This window comes from Ambystoma mexicanum, chromosome 1q (genome assembly GCF_040938575.1).
Source record: "Ambystoma mexicanum isolate Mex_15411 chromosome 1q, UKY_AmexF1_1, whole genome shotgun sequence".
In the NCBI taxonomy this organism is placed as follows: Eukaryota; Metazoa; Chordata; class Amphibia; order Caudata; family Ambystomatidae; genus Ambystoma; species Ambystoma mexicanum.
The window spans coordinates 307,008,195-307,026,872 of record NC_090922.1 but is presented as its reverse complement, the minus strand read 5'-3'; the positions used below and the strand labels follow the sequence as shown (position 1 = coordinate 307,026,872).

At 41.8% G+C, this 18,678-nt stretch overlaps 1 long non-coding RNA gene across 1 annotated transcript in view; it reads right to left on the bottom strand.

Moving 5' to 3' along the window:
- LOC138521329 (uncharacterized) overlaps nt 1-18,678 on the bottom strand; it is a 286,380-nt gene that overhangs the window by 4,195 nt on the left and 263,507 nt on the right. The gene's annotated exons all lie outside the window — the stretch shown is intronic.

The following is an 18,678-nucleotide window of genomic DNA, read 5'->3' as shown; positions in this document are numbered from 1 at the left end:
TCAAAGGTTCACTTGTAAAATGACTGAATTTAGTGACAAAACAGCACTTTGAAGGTTGCAATTGGTTGCATTTTTAAAAGGCATTTTTGGTTTTTAGCCCAATTCTGCTGCAGTTTGTTCTGTTTTCACCCCAACTTAGACTGTGTGTGTCAGGGGTGTGCAGCCATTTGTGATTATGAACCATGCACAGTTTTGCATATTTTTGCATGCACAGGGGTTAGCGCATCCATTTTTAGCTGTTTCTTTCCCCATTGGTAAAGGGGTGCAGTGGGGCGCATCGGCATGGGTAAAAATATCCCACACATACCACACAGCCTGGCAGCCTTGATACTTGCTCCATACCTGACGCAAGGCTTCCCACTTGTAACATTGCCATCAGGCTTACCTACCTGGTCTCTTTACTCTGATGTACCCTGGCTGCTAGACCAACAACTCAGATGCCACCTTGCCATAAGGCTTATCCACCATGACTCTTGAACTCTAATGTCACCCGGCTACTTACTAGGCCACCCACTCAAATGACACATTGCCCTAAGGCTTACCCACATTGACTCTTGAACTCTGATGTCACTGGGCTGCAAGGCCACCCACTGAGATGCCAGCTTGTTGTAAGGCTTACCCATCTTGAATCTTGAACTCTGATGTCACTGGGCTGCCAGGCCACCCATTCAGATTCCACCTTGCCTTAAGGCTTACCCACTTTGACTCTTGAACTCTGATGTCACTGGGCTGCTAGGCCACCCACTCAGATGCAACCTTGACATAAGGCTTACCCACCTCGACTCTTGAACTCTGATGTCACCGGGCTGCAAGGCCACCCACTCAGATGCCACCTTGCTGTAAGGCAGACCTAGCTTTGACACATTTACCATGATATTATGTTTATCTCCATACTTTCTATAGCCCTCCGTACCATGAGGTGAGGCTTTTCCCATCTGTATATTTGCACCTATATCGTCCTTAAGCTGTCTGCATGCCTGATGTAGCCCCCGTACCATGAGGTGTGGCTTTGCCAGTCTGTATACTTACACCTAATGTCCTTATGCTCTTTGCATGCCTGACGTAGCCCCTCTACGATGAGGTGAGGCTTTGCAGTGTGTATACTTGCACATATTTTGTACTTATGCTGTCTGAATGTCTGATGTAGCCCCTTGTACCGTGAAGTGAGGCTTTGCCAGTCTGTATACTTGCACCTATTTTGTCTTTATCCTGTCTGCATTCCTGATGTAGCCCCCTTACCATGAGGTGAGGCATGTCAGAGTATGCTTCCGCCACCAACCACCACTATGCTGTAATCTTAATGCGTGTTCTTGTACCTATGAACTGTAATAAGCACTTACTGTAATTAGTGGCAAGATGCCTCAGGGCTTTGTGCACTGAAATAAATGCAAAAATAAATAAATAAATAAGCCCAACGGACTGTCCCCCAGACAATTGGTGGACTTTAAGAGTTTGCCTAAGTAAAGAGAATTGTCACTTTTCATGGATGGGGTCTGGAGATTTGCTCATGGACTAATGACCTTTCACCCATAGGGGCAGATGGATTCTGTGATTCTGGGCATTGTCACTGGACCTTCATTTCACGTCAGAAAAATAGATTCTGCCCGTTGTCCAGGAATAAAATACTGCATTTCACCAGTTAGATTCTGGGAGTTGTCTAACTCTAAGGAAGAATTTGTTACCTTTTGAAATAGTGGGTTTAGGGGAATGTTCAAGTCCCCGGAACGAACCATGATCTATTACCTAAATGCTGGATGGCTCTATTGAGGGAGACAGAATCTTTTCCCTGTACGAAGGATGGATTGTAGGTATTTTTTCATGGACAAAAGCAACCTGACCTTTGTAGGAAGTAGGGGTTCTAGAGATGCACCCGGGGACAAAGAGCATTCCAACTCTAGGATGGATGAGTTTGTGGTTTTTGTCGATGGCCAAAACAATTCTGTCAAAAGAAATTGGCTTTGTGTATTTGCACAAGGACAGATAACTGCCAATAAAATGTGAAATTGCTCTAGCGAGAACTATACAAATACAACTTATTGTTATGTTGGAAGAGTGGGTTCTGTTAATTAGCAAAGAGTTGGCAAGCCAGTCCTCTCTAGGTAGTATTAATTTGGGAATGGCCCAAAGATAATCAGCCTGATATGTGTAAGAGGGATGGATTTTGGGGGTTCACCAGAGACAGAGAAGCTGTGATGGCCTCTGGTGATTTAGACAGAGAGAGAGAGAACCTGTGCTTAAAAAACTTGCAGAGTTTCTGGAAGCTAAATGACTCAAGCTGAGTTGCTACAGCACCCTATTCAAGATTGTCCAAATTCCACCACAATCTAGGTGTAGCCTACACATGCATAGCATACACTAAGCTGAAGACAACTGCCAGACGTGCCAGTGGATTAATAATGGCAATTACATTTGAATTAAGAAATTAAAAAGGAATTAATGTGATTAAAACAGGAAATATATTCCATCACCTTTAGGAAGGATTGCTTCTTGTATTCTCCCACCCAGGGATGTAAGACATATAATTTAGAGAAACAACGTGTTCTGTGTCTTTGAGCAAGGGCAGACATCATACCAACTATAGCAAGGAGATGTTCTGAAAGTCACCCAGTGATATAAAACAGCTCAGCTATAGTAAAGGTGGGTTCTTTGAGTTCACACATCTGGGGAAACTATTGACCGTAGGAAAGATGGGTTATGCATGGAAGGATAATCTGCCATTTGCAGAAATACATTGGACCTCATTACACGGTAGGCGGTAGGGCTTTACCGGTACCGGTAAGGGCACCGGTATCGGTAAACCCCTACCGCCTTACTACGAGTTCCCTTTGCGGGACGCAACTTTAACGGCTGGTTTTACCAGCCGTTAAAGTAGGGTGCTGCAAAGGGACCTCGGAGTTAATTACGGTACTGCAATTTGTGGTACCGTAATTAGCACCTTCCCCATTCCCATTATGCCCTATGGGGGCACAAATGGGAATGGGGAAGAGTCTTGGTGAATGGGAAATTACCGCCCGCTCACTTTGGAGTAGGGCGGTAATTCCGCCATCCACCAAGGCGGACACTGTAAAATACCGGCAGCAACCATGGCGCTAATAGCGCCATGGTTACCGCCTACCGTGTAATGAGGCCCATAGTCTTTTCATTTTCTCCAGAGACTCAGAACTTTGCCTGTAGGAAGGATGGGCATCTGAGGATTCACTCAAGGGACATAGAAACTGGTCAAACGCAGAATGGATGGTTGTTGGTTATTAAGCCTCTAAAATAGCTTGGCGAGTTAAGTGCTTGACTCAGGCATTTGTATTTAGCTATGCAAACACAGATTTCAAGCCCAGCAAGCCCACATCAGCTCATAACAAGTTTGAGATCTTTAAAATGGCTAATAACACATACTATCATAGGGCTTAAGGATAGGGGAAACCAGCAGGAAACCCTACACAACAGCAATGTTTTAATCTAGAAACAGAGAAACGCTCTTAACAGTATAGACCAGTGGAATTAGCACATAGGTACATAGCCTCCCATCTCTGACTTTGTACAGTCCAGAGCATTGTCGCAGGGATCACAATACTCCTCCTCAAAGAAAGGATTGGATGAAGTTGTTTATCTCATGGACTCTGAGCCTTTCCCCTGCACTACAAAATGGGTTCAGTGGATCAGAGCAATTAAACAAAGTTGTTCACCTCAAAAAGCATATAGGTCCAATGAGACTGAAAAAGGGCAAATGGTTTAACAATGAAACAGAACTTCCTCTCTCTGAGAGTTGATGGAATCAACGCTGAGCCCAGGAAAATTGGGTCTGTTCACATAATCTCTAGGACTGAATGGGTTTCGGAAACTGGCACAGGAATCAAGATCCATATTCGCACACCCCTTAATTTTGACTGGATGCAGTTAGGGGAATTGCATGGGGATGCCTAATTCACCACTGCACCATTTGAAAGGCTCAACATAGGAAATGACCAGTCAAGTGCTTTTTGTTCTCCGTCTGAAGGCCCTGCATTGAGGTTGTTGGGTTTACCTGATCATTCATTCTTTGGCCTCTCTGATGATGATGATGATTTTGAATGTACAGTGCATATATCCTTCTGGAACAAAGCAGGAAACATGCATCTAGGTGCAGATGTTGGAATTTCTTCCCAACTAACGCAGTAAAGGTTCAATGGAACAAATGGGTTTTCAGTTTTTTCTGAAAAAAAGAGCAATAGACCTGATATTCTGCAGATTGCCTGGAAGTGAATTCCAGAGAGGGGGACTCTTGATAGAGAAGCAGCAGACACCCCAGGAGACATAGCGAGAAAAGGAGACAGACAACAAATTTGTTCCAGATGAAGGCAAAACTCTTGAGGACGAATATGGTTTTATTTTTTAAATCAAATATGAAAGGGCTGTTCCATGGATACACCTATGCATAAGAGACAGTGATCTAAATTAATTTCTCTGCCGAACTGGCAAACAGTGTAATCTCCTCCGATAGATAGAGACAGAAGCATTATATTATATCAGTCTAACAGCGGCATTCTGGGCTACCTGCAATCATTGAAGTTGGTTCTCAGGTGCTCCCAGAAGGAGATTGCTGCAATTGTCTAATGTGGAGTTTATCATTGTCCCCACTACCACAGCCCGAGCCAGTTCAGGAATAAGTGGCAAAATAGGTTTAAGGAGTCTGATTTGATAGAACACAGACCTAACCACCTCTGAAACATGGGCATTACAGCCCAGAATAGCTTGCCAAATGCAGCCAAGATGTTTTCCCTTATCCGAGAAGGATGTTGTTGTGTCAAATATGGCTGGACAGGAAGTAGTTTCATGATAATTACTGAGCTGGTGTGTTGAACCAAACACTATTACCTCTGTTTTGGAGAGATTGAGCTGGAGCTTGCTTTCGATCATCCAGTCTTTGATCGCGTTAGCATAGGCTAAAACACGTTCAATTGCATCCGGTACTGTTTTATTCAGACATAAATTTGTGTGATGTGCATAAGAGTGATAATTCAGTTTATATTTCGTAAATATGTCCATCAGGGGTCTAAGATAGATATTGAACAAGGTTGGAGATAAAGATGATCCCTGATGCACTCCGCACACGACTGGGAAAGCATCAGAATAAAGACCTTTAATTTTAACGACCTGGGTAAGGTTGTCAAGGAAAGAGGAAAACCATTTCAAGGATCCTTCTGCAATCTGGGCCACCTCAGTGATTCTGGACAGTAAAAGATCAAATCAACGGTGTCAAAGGCTGCTGTTAAATCGAGCAGGATTAACATGCTCAGATCGCCTTCAACAGCAGCCCTTAAGATATCGTCCAAGACAGCCACCAATGCTGTCTCAGTCCCATGTCCAGGCCTAAAGCCGGACTGAAAAGTGTCCAAGATGATGTTTTCCTGCAGATGGTTCTGCAGCTGTAAGGAGACAATCTTTTCCAGAATCTTAGGTGACCAAAGAAGACCAGCAATTGGGAGATAGTTTGCCAAGACCTGATGGTCCAGTATGGATTTCTTTAATAACGCTGTCAAAACAGATTTCTTAAGTTCTGCTGGCACAATTCCCTGGACCAAAGCTGCATTCACAAAATCCGTTATAAATGTTTTAAGAGCAGAGGCATGCTTGACAGCCAAATATGCTGGAATAGGGTCATAGTCATGATTCGTGAGTATACGTTTTTGGATCATGACTTCGATGTCATTTAGATCTACCGATGAGAAGGAGAAAGAAGACAATGAAGAAGTCAAAAATATTGAAGAGTCTGGAACCTGGAGAGGGCAAGCAACAGTTGTAGTTTGAAAATCAATATTAACTCAAATTAGTACCCAGCGAGAGACAATCTGAATGCAACAAGCATTCTGATTGGCTCTCACCAGGTCCCTACCCAGCCGAGAATCCCTCTGTCGGGATGCCACTGCCTTTGTCCCCGACGGAGGGCGTGGCCACCCCTCAGCCAATGAGGAGGCTCGAAGCGGGGCCATCCCGGCTCCGAGCCTCCCCGCGGCTGAGAGGCTGCCTTCGCCTCAGGTAAGACTTTATTGTTTTTTTTTTTTTACATTCCCTTCCCTCCCTCCCACCCGCCCCCCAACTTAGCATCTTGGTCCTGCGTCCCCGGCGGGGGACGAGGGAACCCTCCAGCCGTGTGGAGACTCAGAGCGGGGCCATCCCCGCTCTCTGCACCTCCACACGGCTGGGGGCTTCCCTCTTCCCCCGCCGGGGACGCAGGTATGTATTTTTTTTCCCCCGTCCCACTCCCGCCCTCCCAACCCCACTTATCTTCTTTTTGATCCTTTTTCGGGAGCGGACGCGCTGGGAACACTTGTGTTCTCAGCGCGTCCGCTCCCGATGGCCGTCATGGAAAGGGAAAACAGACTCTGTTTTCCCTTTCCATGGCGGCGACCATTATCTTGCGGCTGCAGCATTTCGGGACAAAAAAAAAAGCTTTTAGTGCCCCGGTCACGCAATTTTTGCGGGCCGGGGTACTAATAGCAATAGAACCCTCGCGTCGGGGGCATTACCAACTCTGGTAATACCCCGGGCCGTCGGTAAGGCCCTCGCTTCGCTCGGGTCCTTACGTATGGGCCCCGGGTCATTACCCGAGTCTGTAATGCCCCCCGACGCTCGGGTTCTGTTGCTTAATTAACCTTTTCAGTAAAGAAAACATTGAACTGATTAGCCAAGATGTGAGAGGGGGGTGACTTAGATAATACTCAGGATGGAGAAGTCATGTTTTTAATTATGGCAAATAGTTCCTTAGATTGGTTTTTTGAGGATCCAATTTGATTTTGAAGAAACTGATTTTGCCAATAATATTGCTTGTTTGTATGCCGCCAATGCCAATTTAGCGCTTTGGCGAGAAGGTATATCTTGAGTTTTCAACCAAATGTTTTCTTTTCCATGATCATTTTGCAGTAGTTCTTTTATGGACTGGGAGAACCAGGCATTATTCTTATTTTTGCTATGATTTTTTGCTTCCAAAGGGGTGTTTTTACATCACAGCTCTTCTTCAGGAATGACATTGTTTTTTTCAAAATTTCTTTCATTCTTTATGTATTGAAAAAGGTAACAGTTCAGCGATTAAGTGGTCCTGTGATTGTATCCATGGACTTTTTGCTTTGGGATAAAACCGACTTTGTAGGAGTATCGTTCGAAAATTCAATGGCAATGGAAAACACCACAACCAAGTGATCTGACATATAACTGCCAGATTCTCAGTGTGGATGATGTTCAGGCCCCTAGTTAAAACTAAGTCAAGACAGTGTGTCCTAAGTTAATTCAGTCTTAGCCAATCATAATTGTTAAGGACATTGCAACAAACATTAAAGTCCCAGAGGACCATCAGTTTGTTGCATTGTAAGGCTTGCACCCACAGATAGAGTTCTAACTTCTCCAGAAAGGACCCAATAGGTCCTGGCGGTCGATAGCATAATATTGGAATAATTTTCTGAGCTACCAAGTGTACAGGCAAAGACCTGAGCTTTATCATCCGATTTTAGGGCCCGGAAATGCGACATTTCTAAGGTTGATTTAAAAATAATGGCAATCCCGTTCTCCTTTTTTCATGCGCATGGTTTTCGAATTTAATCGAAAACCCAGTGGGGACAAGAAAATGGAAGTGTGAGGTAGAGTTGGCCTGAATCCATGTTTCTGTAATGAAAATACAGTTTAACTTGAATGTAATAATCAATTCATTCAGTGCCAGAGTGATTTTTTACTGCCGATCTAGCGTTGATAAGCGCTTGCTGCAAGGCAGTATTCTGCCCACAAAAAGTTGCCCTCTTAATAAAATAGGGGGGATTCTTGGATTTATCCAAACCTAACTGTCTAATTTTATTCAATGTGTGGAGGCTAAAAGAGCCGGGAGCACCCCTCAGAGCCATCAGCTGATCACGGGTATACACGATTGCTGTGTAGGCTGAGAGCAACATAAGGGGAAGACAGGTTATCAAAATAATATGTTACCGGAATTTATGATGCTGACTAAGTAATAATTATCTAAAGGTGTCAACTCTCTGGGTTATTTGGCATGCTAAACCAATGCATTACCTGCCCTGTGACTGTAAACACTCTTATGGCCATGGTTTGGGATGCAAAGCACAACATTGCCAGAAACAGCGTCTAAATGCTGAACCAGAAAACAGCGTAGGACATGACTTAAACTGCTTACTGAGGGAACAATATAGTTTTCAGTTTGTACCTGAAAGCTGCATGATTTACTGTGAGCCATAACTCTAGTGGCAAGGTGTTTCACAGTTTGTCCACCATTTCAGAGAGAGATCAACCACCTCATTCAGAATATGTAAACTTCTGTACTTTAAGTAGGCCAGTCGTTGATGAAGAGAGAACCCTGGCTACTGCATTCTGAAAGACCAGAGGTTTGCGTGGTGCCCCCCTTTAAAAAGACCAAGGTAGACAGCATCACACCAATTCAGGCGATTGGAGATTAACACAGCGATCATCACAACATTATGAGGAAAGGAGAATTGCTCCAAGAAGCTGTTCAGAGTATGCATCTGGAAAAAACAAGCCCTGCAGACTGCCTTAATCTGGGCATCCATGGCCAAATGAGGGTGTAGCCAAACTCAAAGGTTCCTGACTTTCATTTAGGGCAGGGACAAGGTCCCAAACTAGAGGACCAGTAGGTGTCAAACCAAGGATCTACAGCTGAGGAGCCTGATAGACTATTCACGGAATTGGTTGTAGGACTACTCTGTGATGAATTAAAAAAAAGATATATTTCATTTTATTGGGCACTACATCTCAACCGATTGGAAATCATCCATAAATTGATTTGTCCTAGAGAGTAGTTGGAAAAGGCTACCGTGTTCTTGTCAGTATGACTTAACCAGAACTTTAGCCAGGCATTGTCTACAGAGATACAGAAGGATGTACGAAAGAGCTGATTTAAAAAATCTCCCAGCGGTCTCATGTAGTGATTAAACAGCAGTGGGCAAAGGGACAACCCCTCCGACGTGCTGCAGTTTAGTGTTTTCCTAGACGGCTTGCTTATGGGTAAGACCACTGTTTGCTCCCTATCTGTAAGAAAAGGGGGTGCCCATGCCATTGCACTAGCTCTAATGCCCAGATAATTTAAACAAGTCAAGAGGATCCTTTGGCTAATGGTAAAATGATTTGTTTGATAACGATTTGTTATTTATATAATGCTTTTGCCAAAGCGCTTTACATACAATGATCACCCAACCGAAGTTGATTCTCATTTATCGACCTCAGAAGGATAAAAGACTGAGTTGGCTTTGACAGGATTCATACCTGTGACCTGCAGGTCATACACAGATCGCAGAATCGAGCGCTCAACCTGCAGAGATATTTAATGCTGCTGTCAAATTAAGAAAGACGAAGGTGCCAACACCTCCCCCATCCGCCACTCTTTTCCCTATCGTCCACCGCAGCCATCATTTCCATTTCAATGCTGCACCCCAGCTGACAGCCCGCCTGTGCATCGTCCAGAATCCTGTGCTCTTTCAAAAAATACTGTAATTGTGAAGTTGCAACTGCTTTCAGAAGATATGGTAGATATATAGATGAGAAATCAAATGGACATTTGGAAAGTTCTCAGGATAAACAGAAGGCTTAATCAATAGTGATGGAACAGCAGCAAACTTTAACCACTCCAGAACACATCCAGGTGGACATGAGTGATTTATAAAGTGACACAAGATAGGCGGCGGGTGAGAGCACACTTTTTCAACATTCATAGCATGGCAGGGATCATGACGAGAGCCTGTCAGTGGCGGGTGTCTCTAAGGTTTAGCAGTGCGCCTTCAGAGGTAGGTTGGAAGGAGGTGAAAAGTGCCAAAGGCGCCCAATCGTTTACTTTCATTTGTACCATAGAACAAACTATCCTGTAGTTACTCAGCTGAGGCAAGTTCAAGCTGAATCTTAGCGATTTTGTCTGAAAAGCATTGGGTGAGATTGTGACAGAGAGGCTGAGGAGGAGAACAGGAGTTCTGTATTCATGCACTTTCAAGCCTTGTTTTCCCTACAGAGAGAACTCATCCAAAGGCGAGGTCCACATTCATATATCCCTTTGTATCAATCCACGCCCCATCTATGGGCCACCTCCATCCACCTCCTTTGACTTTTCCAACATTTGTAATGCTCTGCGCACGGCTCGCCCCTTGTCGCGACCCTCCATTATTCATCAGCATTCATGTCCATGCACTTCACCAGTCCAATCTAGCTGAGTGGTAAGGGCTTAATTCCGGAGGAACACTATTCTCCTAACAGTCTTGCTTCCAACCTCCCATCATTTCCCTGAACACTTGCAGAGTCAGAGGGTTGCTCTGATCAGTGTAGGGTTCCGGATTTGTGATGCTTTTCTTTCAACGCAAGAAGGAGTTGTACTTGGGTGGGCTGTGGCGGCCGATGGGTTGGCCCTCTTCTGCCTCTAGTGTCTTGACTGAGACTAGCTCTCTCTCTGTCCCTCTGTCTCTGGCTTATTAGCCTAACACTGTGGTAGTCTAGCAGCTTGTACCTGAGCACAAAGATTTGCATTTGCATTCATTGTACTTGAGGCAGTGGCAGGCACCTGTTCCACAAGCCGTTTGTTGAGACTGATTAGTAACAGTGTGCTGAGGCAGTTGAGCCATAAGTAATACAGTCATCACAGGTATAGGCAGCAGCATGTTGAAAGGAAGATGAGGGATTGGGATGGTGTCATCATCATGACAGTGTTATCACCGGGCCATTACAGGATGCAAAATGAGTTTCTTAAGCCCGGCAGAGGGAGCCTCACAAGCTCCTTGAAAAGTGCATGCTGCACCCCAGACTCTCAAGCTGACCTGAGCAATCATGCATGCCAGTGCTCATGATGACATGATCATACTGATATGCCTTGAATGAGGTGAAATAACTGGGGGTGCTTTTAAGTCAGACATTACATCTTTTCAACTAGCATAGATAAAAGGCAGGGCAGGTGCTGCCCCCGGCATCCAACCTTTCAGCCTATAACGTGCACAGCCTGCAATATTATTATGTGTATGCCGAAGGCAGAGGTACCTTTTGTTGCCAGGCATTGGGCAGCACCCGAGGGTACATTTACATTGGAAACGATTCAAGGTCAGTGGTGGCAGGTCATAACTTTTAGTGGAGGGTCATTAACATCTTTCACTGATTGGCACAAGTAACCAAGCGTAATTAATTCTACGCACAGATCCTGACAATGTAGCCCCCATGAAGTTCACTTCTTTGGATGTGCCCTGTATTTTCTTTGTTTTAATAGCCCACTCTCTGCCCTGCATCTCTGCAGTTTCTCTAGAGTCTGCTCCACATTCTCTTTTGTGGGTCCTGTAATCATTATGTCATCAATGTAGTGTGACATTCTTACATTTTCCAGTTTCATCATGTCGGAACCATGCAGAACTATTCCATGGCAGAGAGTGCGACTCTGCACATACGCCATGGGTCATTTTCTGAAAGTAAACTGTCTGTTGCCCAAGAACAGGCAAACTGATCCTGACTTGATTCTTCAATGTCAATGGAGAAGAAAGCATTTGAGATATCTACTACTGCATGCTGTGAGAGGTCAGAAAAATCGAGACAGACAAGTAGATCGAGTTTTCTCACAAGAAGACATTTTATTAAATAATGAAAGCTGACATGAACGCATATCTTTCCCTAGCCTTACAAGGATGCCCCAACCTACGAAACTAAGGCTAACGGAAAATGACCTAATGGCCAAAAGTATCTGTGCCTCACTCTAATATACATACAATTAAACAAACAGGAAATGGCTGGAAATGTGGGCTTTACACAATAACTCATACATTCAGAACCACAATAAACAAGGACCCTTGTGATCCAGGCTGGATCCCCTTCCCCTGGATCACTGCAGAATGTTTAAAACCCAAAGTTCAGTTTCATTAGCCAAGTAAAATACACAGTTCCAAAATGCGCTTTGTCTTGGCTAAGTTTATGAATTCACTTCCAACAAATGTTTGCAATATTGAAAAGAATGATCACAACTTTCACAATCTTTGCTTGGTAAACCAAAAAGGATTCTCTTCTGATGTCAAAACAATTGTCAATGTAAATATTTTCCACTTTGAAAGCAAATCACAATATCATTTCAAGTTTCTTCTTCATGTGCAACGTCGGTTTGTCTGGATGGTTCACATAACAAACAAAAAACACATTGGTAACATTGTCACTTCTTTTTCACCACAACCTTCTACCACTTTATAGTACTTTAAATCATCTTCTTCTTGGTCCACTCCAGGATCAACCTTTAATTGTCTCTTTCCTGGTCTACTTGCCTGCCAGGATAAAACACCTACCACTACTATTTGTATTTTGTGGTGACGTTTGTTTTAGTCTTTCCACATTTAAATCCTCAATGGGCAAAGAAAAATATGCAACTGCTGCTTAATACAATCTCGAAGCTTTCAACACATTTGATTGGCAACTTCTAACTGCTTCTTGATTCAATCCCTTGACTTTAAGCACACTAGGATTACAATTTATTTTACAGTTATGCAGTACAAAAGGACAATACTTCTTGTTAGGCAGAATCACATGCAGTACCCCTTGGGAACACTACATGCAATTAAGACTACAAGTCTACATGTACAATTTCAACTTTGGTACAAGCCTGTACCACACAGTTATGTGGTAGCAGTGGCTGAGCAGCCAGACTTATCTCAAGAGTTTAGTGAGCAGAAGAAAACGTTACACAAAGGACCAACAAATACAGTGGTTCAAACAAACACTTACTCAAGGTTTCTTGGTAAACTAATATACATTTATTTACACAGTCCGTTTGGAAACATTACACTAGCAAGAGCAGCTCAATATATATATATATATATATATATATATATATATATATATATATATATATTGGTTTTTAGAACAACCTTTACAAAAATGTTTTAAAACAATAAATATATATACAGAATGAGAAAAACACATTTAGAAACTCCTTTTTTCCAGTTACATTATTGCATCATTGCATTACATCATTTTATAAAAGCAAATCTTAAAACAAGTCTTAAAATAAAATCATTCTTGAACTATGAGACCACAAACATTCGATACGAATCGTAAAATTGCTATTTTTAAAGAAAATCGATATTCCATGCATCATATTCCACCAGATTACCTCAGGAAAATATCTTTCTGTTTGTGACGCAAATTTTCTGAAGTTAGTTTCACGTTCCTCACAAATGAATTTACATTCTAGTAATAGATGTCTTAATGTATCCTTTACAATAGTGCTTTTACAGAAGCTACAGGGCACATGCCCTTTTCCCATTTTATCTCTAATTTCTTGAATTTGCCCGGTAGGCAATACATGAAAGCGGAACCGCATGAGATTACACCTCCATTTTCTATCAGGAAATGTATTTAGATACGGTTCTAAGGAACCCACCATCTTCCAGTCTGATACCAAGTGACAGTACAGGGATGAGGTATTTACTTTCTCGTTGGTTTCAGCCCATTCAGTCCATCTAATTTGACTTTTTACTTGCATTGGATTCTTAAACAGAAGTTCAACATCTGCACCAATTTAGTCAAGTAAACTTCTAGTGCTATCATACATGGATAGTAAGAAATTTGATTTAGTTTTGCCCATTCTCAGTTGTAAGCCCAAGATCGCATATAAGTTATTTCCTGATCCCAATAACAATTTTCTTAATAGTGCCATTTTTTTTCATTCTATTACACTCTTTAAAGATTGTAGGCCTAGTTTGTACCTAATAGCTGACATTGAGATACATTTTGGGATATAATACAATATGCTTCTCCAAAATTTTGCTTCGATCTTAACAATACTCACTTCTGCACATTTTGGAAAAAATTCAAGACCATGGGCCTCATTACGACCCCGGCGCTAAACCATGGTGCTATTAGCACCATGGTCCATGCCGGGGTCCGCCATGGTGAATGGCGGAATTACCGCCCCATTCCAAGGTTGGCGGGGCGGTAATTCCCCATTCACCATGGGCCCTTCCCCATTCCCATTTTTGCCCCATAGGGCTCAATGGGAATGGGGAAGGCGCTAAGTACGGTGCCGCAAATTGCGGCACCGTACTTAGCACCAAGGACCCTTTGCGGCACCCTACTTTAATGACTGGTAAAACCAGCCGTTAAGGTCGGGTCCCGCAAAGGGACCTCGTAATCAGGCGTTAAGGGTTTAACGGCGCCGACACCTTTTACGGCGCTGTTAAACTCTTAACGCCAGGGTCGTAATGAGGCCCCATAACTGAGTTTGGGAATTACTTTCGAGGTATAGAAACGTAGCAGGGGTAACAGAGAATTTACAGTACATTCTGTCAATTCTTTTAGTTTGTGCTGTCAGTGTGGTCAATCGTTCTTCCAAAACATTCCAATATGCACATTTTTTTATATTTGCAAACACAGGATAACCCAAATACACAAATGTTCGTCTAATTTCTAGTTTGTAATTTTTTAAATACCAATTGAATCTTATAGATTTTTTACTTGCTCCCAGAATACGAATGATAGATTTCTTTTAATTTATACTTAAACCATTCGTATCAATATATTCTTTAAATGTATTTATCATTCGTTGTAATCCTATCTGCGTTCTATCGATCAGAAGGAAGTCATCCACATAGGAGCACCAATTTAATTTTATCCCTTCTATTTGTGGTGAGATAAACAAAGCCAGGTCCAAAGGGGTCCCCACGTCAGATACAAATAGATTAAACAATGTAGGGTCGAAGATATAGCCCTGTCTCAAGCCATTCCATGTGCCTATTGGAACTGATAATTTGCCTTATTGATTCAATCGAACTTTAATCACAGATCCCTCATGCAAGTGGATAAGAACAGACAATATAGTCCCAGGCATTCCAAGTAACAACATTTTTGACCATAGTAAAGACTTAATCACCCTATCAAATGCTTGGGATAGGTCTATACTTGCCACATACGTCAAAGGAGCATTGTTCTTACATGAGTTTTCTTGAAGAAGTGAAAACATAAGTCCTCCTAACTCTGTCCCCATTCGCTTTCTGAATCCAAATTGTTTGTACTGGAATATTGCCTTTGTTTGTATCCATTCTTCTATCAACCTCAAAACTAACCCAGCGAATATCTTAGAGTCAGCGTCCATTATCGCGATCTAGGCCTATCATTTTGAGGATCACTTCTATCCTCCTTTTTATATATGGGGAAATTCTCCAGGAAGATGGTATATGTTTGGTTAGGACAATATTCCGAAACAGCATAAAGAGGGCATTTGCCCACTGGCATGGATTAACTTTAAAAATGACATATGCTAAACCGTTAAGTCCTGTCGCTCTGGAAGGATTCAATTTTGTAATTTGGGTCATAATCTCAGCCTTTGTAAAATAACACTTCCAATCTATCGTATATTCCAGACAAAGTTATAGAAGAAATCTTATTTGCTGCATAGATATCCCCAAAATATCCCACCCACACATCCTCTGAAACACTATTCACTTGTGAATTCATAAGTGGGGATTCCATTGAATTTATAAGCTTCCAAAAATTTCGCGAGGAGCCGTCTTTAAGAGCTCTTAACATGAACTCGCTGCCTGATTGTAACACCTGGCCCTTATGTGATTTTAACCAATTTTTTAGTTTTTGTTTTTCTTTCCGAATTTTCATATTTTTCTCTTCCCATGAAATAGGAAGAGTTTTGTTTTTCCGAATGTTTTTATTACACAATTTCTTATTTTCATTAACTAGATAATCAAAAGCGTGTGCATGTTGAACTGTTACGACACTCCTCTTTGATCTGATGGATCTACTAATTGTTTTTCCAATGTAGTTACTGAATTCTTCACTAGAGAATAAGTGCCATCTTCCCTCCAGCTGTAACTCTTGGCAATCTGTACAAAAGACTGAGTTTATTTTCCCCACATTTCCCGGATGCCAGGTTATTCTATTTCTTTTTGTATTCAATTCTATTTTTCTTTTATACTGGTTCCTTATTTGTTTTTGAAGTCCGATGTTCATTTGGATTTGTAAGAATCTGTGGTCACTGAAGTTATTATTAATCAGTTTGAAGGATATACATACTTTAAAGAGAGTGCCAAACATGAATATATGGTCTATTGTAGAATTATATAAACCATTTGACCAGGTGTAGGGGTCATCCGTGCTCTTTATCAGAGTATTTACATGGTATAAACCCCAGTTAAAAATAAAGTAATACCATATATGACTTTGGAGTACTTTCCTAGTATAGCCCCTTGGACCTCCTTGTATTGTTTGACCATTCTCTCCTCCTACAAATGACAGAATACCAATATTAGATTCCAGGTTTGTGCTCCTATTATCCGGTATGGGAATTTGAGCGTTCAAATCACCAGAGATTATTACATGCAGGCCTTTCTATTTAATATTCAATTCGACAAGCAAAGAATTAATCTTCTTGATTTTATTAGATAGGTTATGAAGGGGATTTGAATATATATTCACCACCAAAACATGCATTTTCACCCAGTCTAGTGCCATTTCCAATACCACAGCCAAGGCCCCAAGTACCAGAGAGATTGTTTAGAGGATTTTTATACCCTCGCCTATCTTGACTGCGACCCCTGCTAGATTTGGTTGCTAATTGGAAACCATCCATATGAAATGTGCATGCCATCCATGACTCTTGTATACAAATAATACTATGGGTTACTAGTTCGGCAGACAACTCTTTGGAAGATGTTAAGTGGGAGTAGCTCCTAGAATTCCAGGACAACAGATAAATCTTATTCTAAAGTCCTGATTTTAAGTTTTTAAGGTTTGTGCCAACCATATCCATGAATTGACATCATCAATTTTAGGGGGGTGCCAGTTGCTTCCAATAATGCTACCTTCTTTTCTGTCATCTCTGACAGTATCCACATGTACATAGGGGCCATTCCCAAAATTCCTGCTATACCCTTGTAGTCTTTCTCTGAGATCGTCCATCTTATTTGCATTGGGCATATAGCCCTGATTTTGTGTACTTATGGCCAGGTCAAAATCTTTTGCATCATATCTCAATTTATTCAATTCCGCGATTTACTTAACAACCAAATCCTGCACAGTTCGGGAATGGAAAACAATGCGCACAAAATCAAAACATTCTGGGTGAATATAATCAATTAGTTTTAGGTCAGCTGATGATAGAAGTCTCAGATTAGGAATTTCCTTGAACAAGGAGAGCACACAGTTTCTGTTCAAGGAGAGAGGGCCTCCATAGTCAAACAAAAATAATACAAATAGGGTTGGGTGTTCTGTCATTATTGGTCTACGGCAACACATTTTGTTTAAGTCCTCCATCACTGGTGGATTTGATGAATTTACTTCCAAATATGCATTAAATTGTGATAGTTGTTCATTAATGCGTTTTTCACTATTTTTTCCTACTTCCATGGAAGTTCCCTGTCTCTGAGACTCTGTTATCAGTGGGTCAGTTGTACCTTGTCCAAATATGGCACTGGACTTAACTATCGATTTTCCTACCTCAATGTCATTTTTGGCTTGCACGGGGTTTGGGTGTTGTAAAAGGGTTTGTTCTATTATACTTTTAATCAAGGAAACCAAGGAAGAATGATCCAGAACTTGCTGACCTTCTGCCGTACCTCTATCTATCAATCCCTTGTCAATCAAACCAACACTTGATTCTGATTTTTTAGCAGTAACGTCTTTAGAGGGCAGTCATTTCACGTTATTTGTTCATTAAATACCTCCAAAAATGTATTTGGTCCAACTAACTGGTCCTTGTACGAGGTTATGATTAGTTTTGGTTCGTTAACATTCTTCTTTACATCTAATGCAACCGATGTTACAAGGATATTTTTTGTTGAAACACAGGCACCTTTTGGTAGTTTGCTGAAAAGCCCTGTATTTTGTTAGGGTATGTTTGTTTTAGGTGTCTGACTATCAACTCGGTTCTGGGTTTTCAAACCAATACCATGTGGTATTTTCTGTGCAGGTTCTTGTATATGCAGATTTTTGGTAAACAGTTGGTACGTCTCTTTACTTTCAGTCCCTTTGTATCCTTTAGTGCCCTTGTGTCTCATTTCCTCTGTTAGAGTATTTAAAACGATACTCGCATCAATTTCCTTTAATTCTGTGAGATCCGTACTTTCATGCGTTGAACCAAAAGCGGGGCCCATGGCCCTATTTCCTTTATTCTCTTTCTGGGCTTTATCCACTAGAAAGTCGGTTTTACTACTTTCTTTGATGCCCTCATTACTTTTTTCCAAGAAATTGCTCTTCTTAATTATTTGGGGGCCAGTTACCAGCTTCAAAGGATTTCTAGGGTTCATCGTTAGCCTTATACCTAGTAAAGATTTTGATTCCTCATCCAACTGGTGAAGATCCTTCAAGACATCATCGCATAACTGGTTTTTCAATTTCTTTTCTTACTTTGTTTTGCTCTGCGTTTCTCTATACGCATCGCAGGGCGTCTTTCTTTTCGAGTGAGTACCACAATTGGAGTACCGTCAGTATAAGTCACCCCCTCCCATTCCTTGTGATTAATCTGCATTCCTGCCCTACCAACTTCCGTCTCCAGATCTATTAGATCAGTCAAAGCAGACAGGCTATCTTTTATTGCAACGTCCTCCTGGGAGGAGGAACTATAAATTGCAATCATACTTTGCATAATTTGCAAAGATTTTATTGCATCCATTTTCCAGTTCTCCTATTTTTATTTCTTCGTTAGACCCCCATCCTTTAGCTCTTCCCCTTCCACCACGC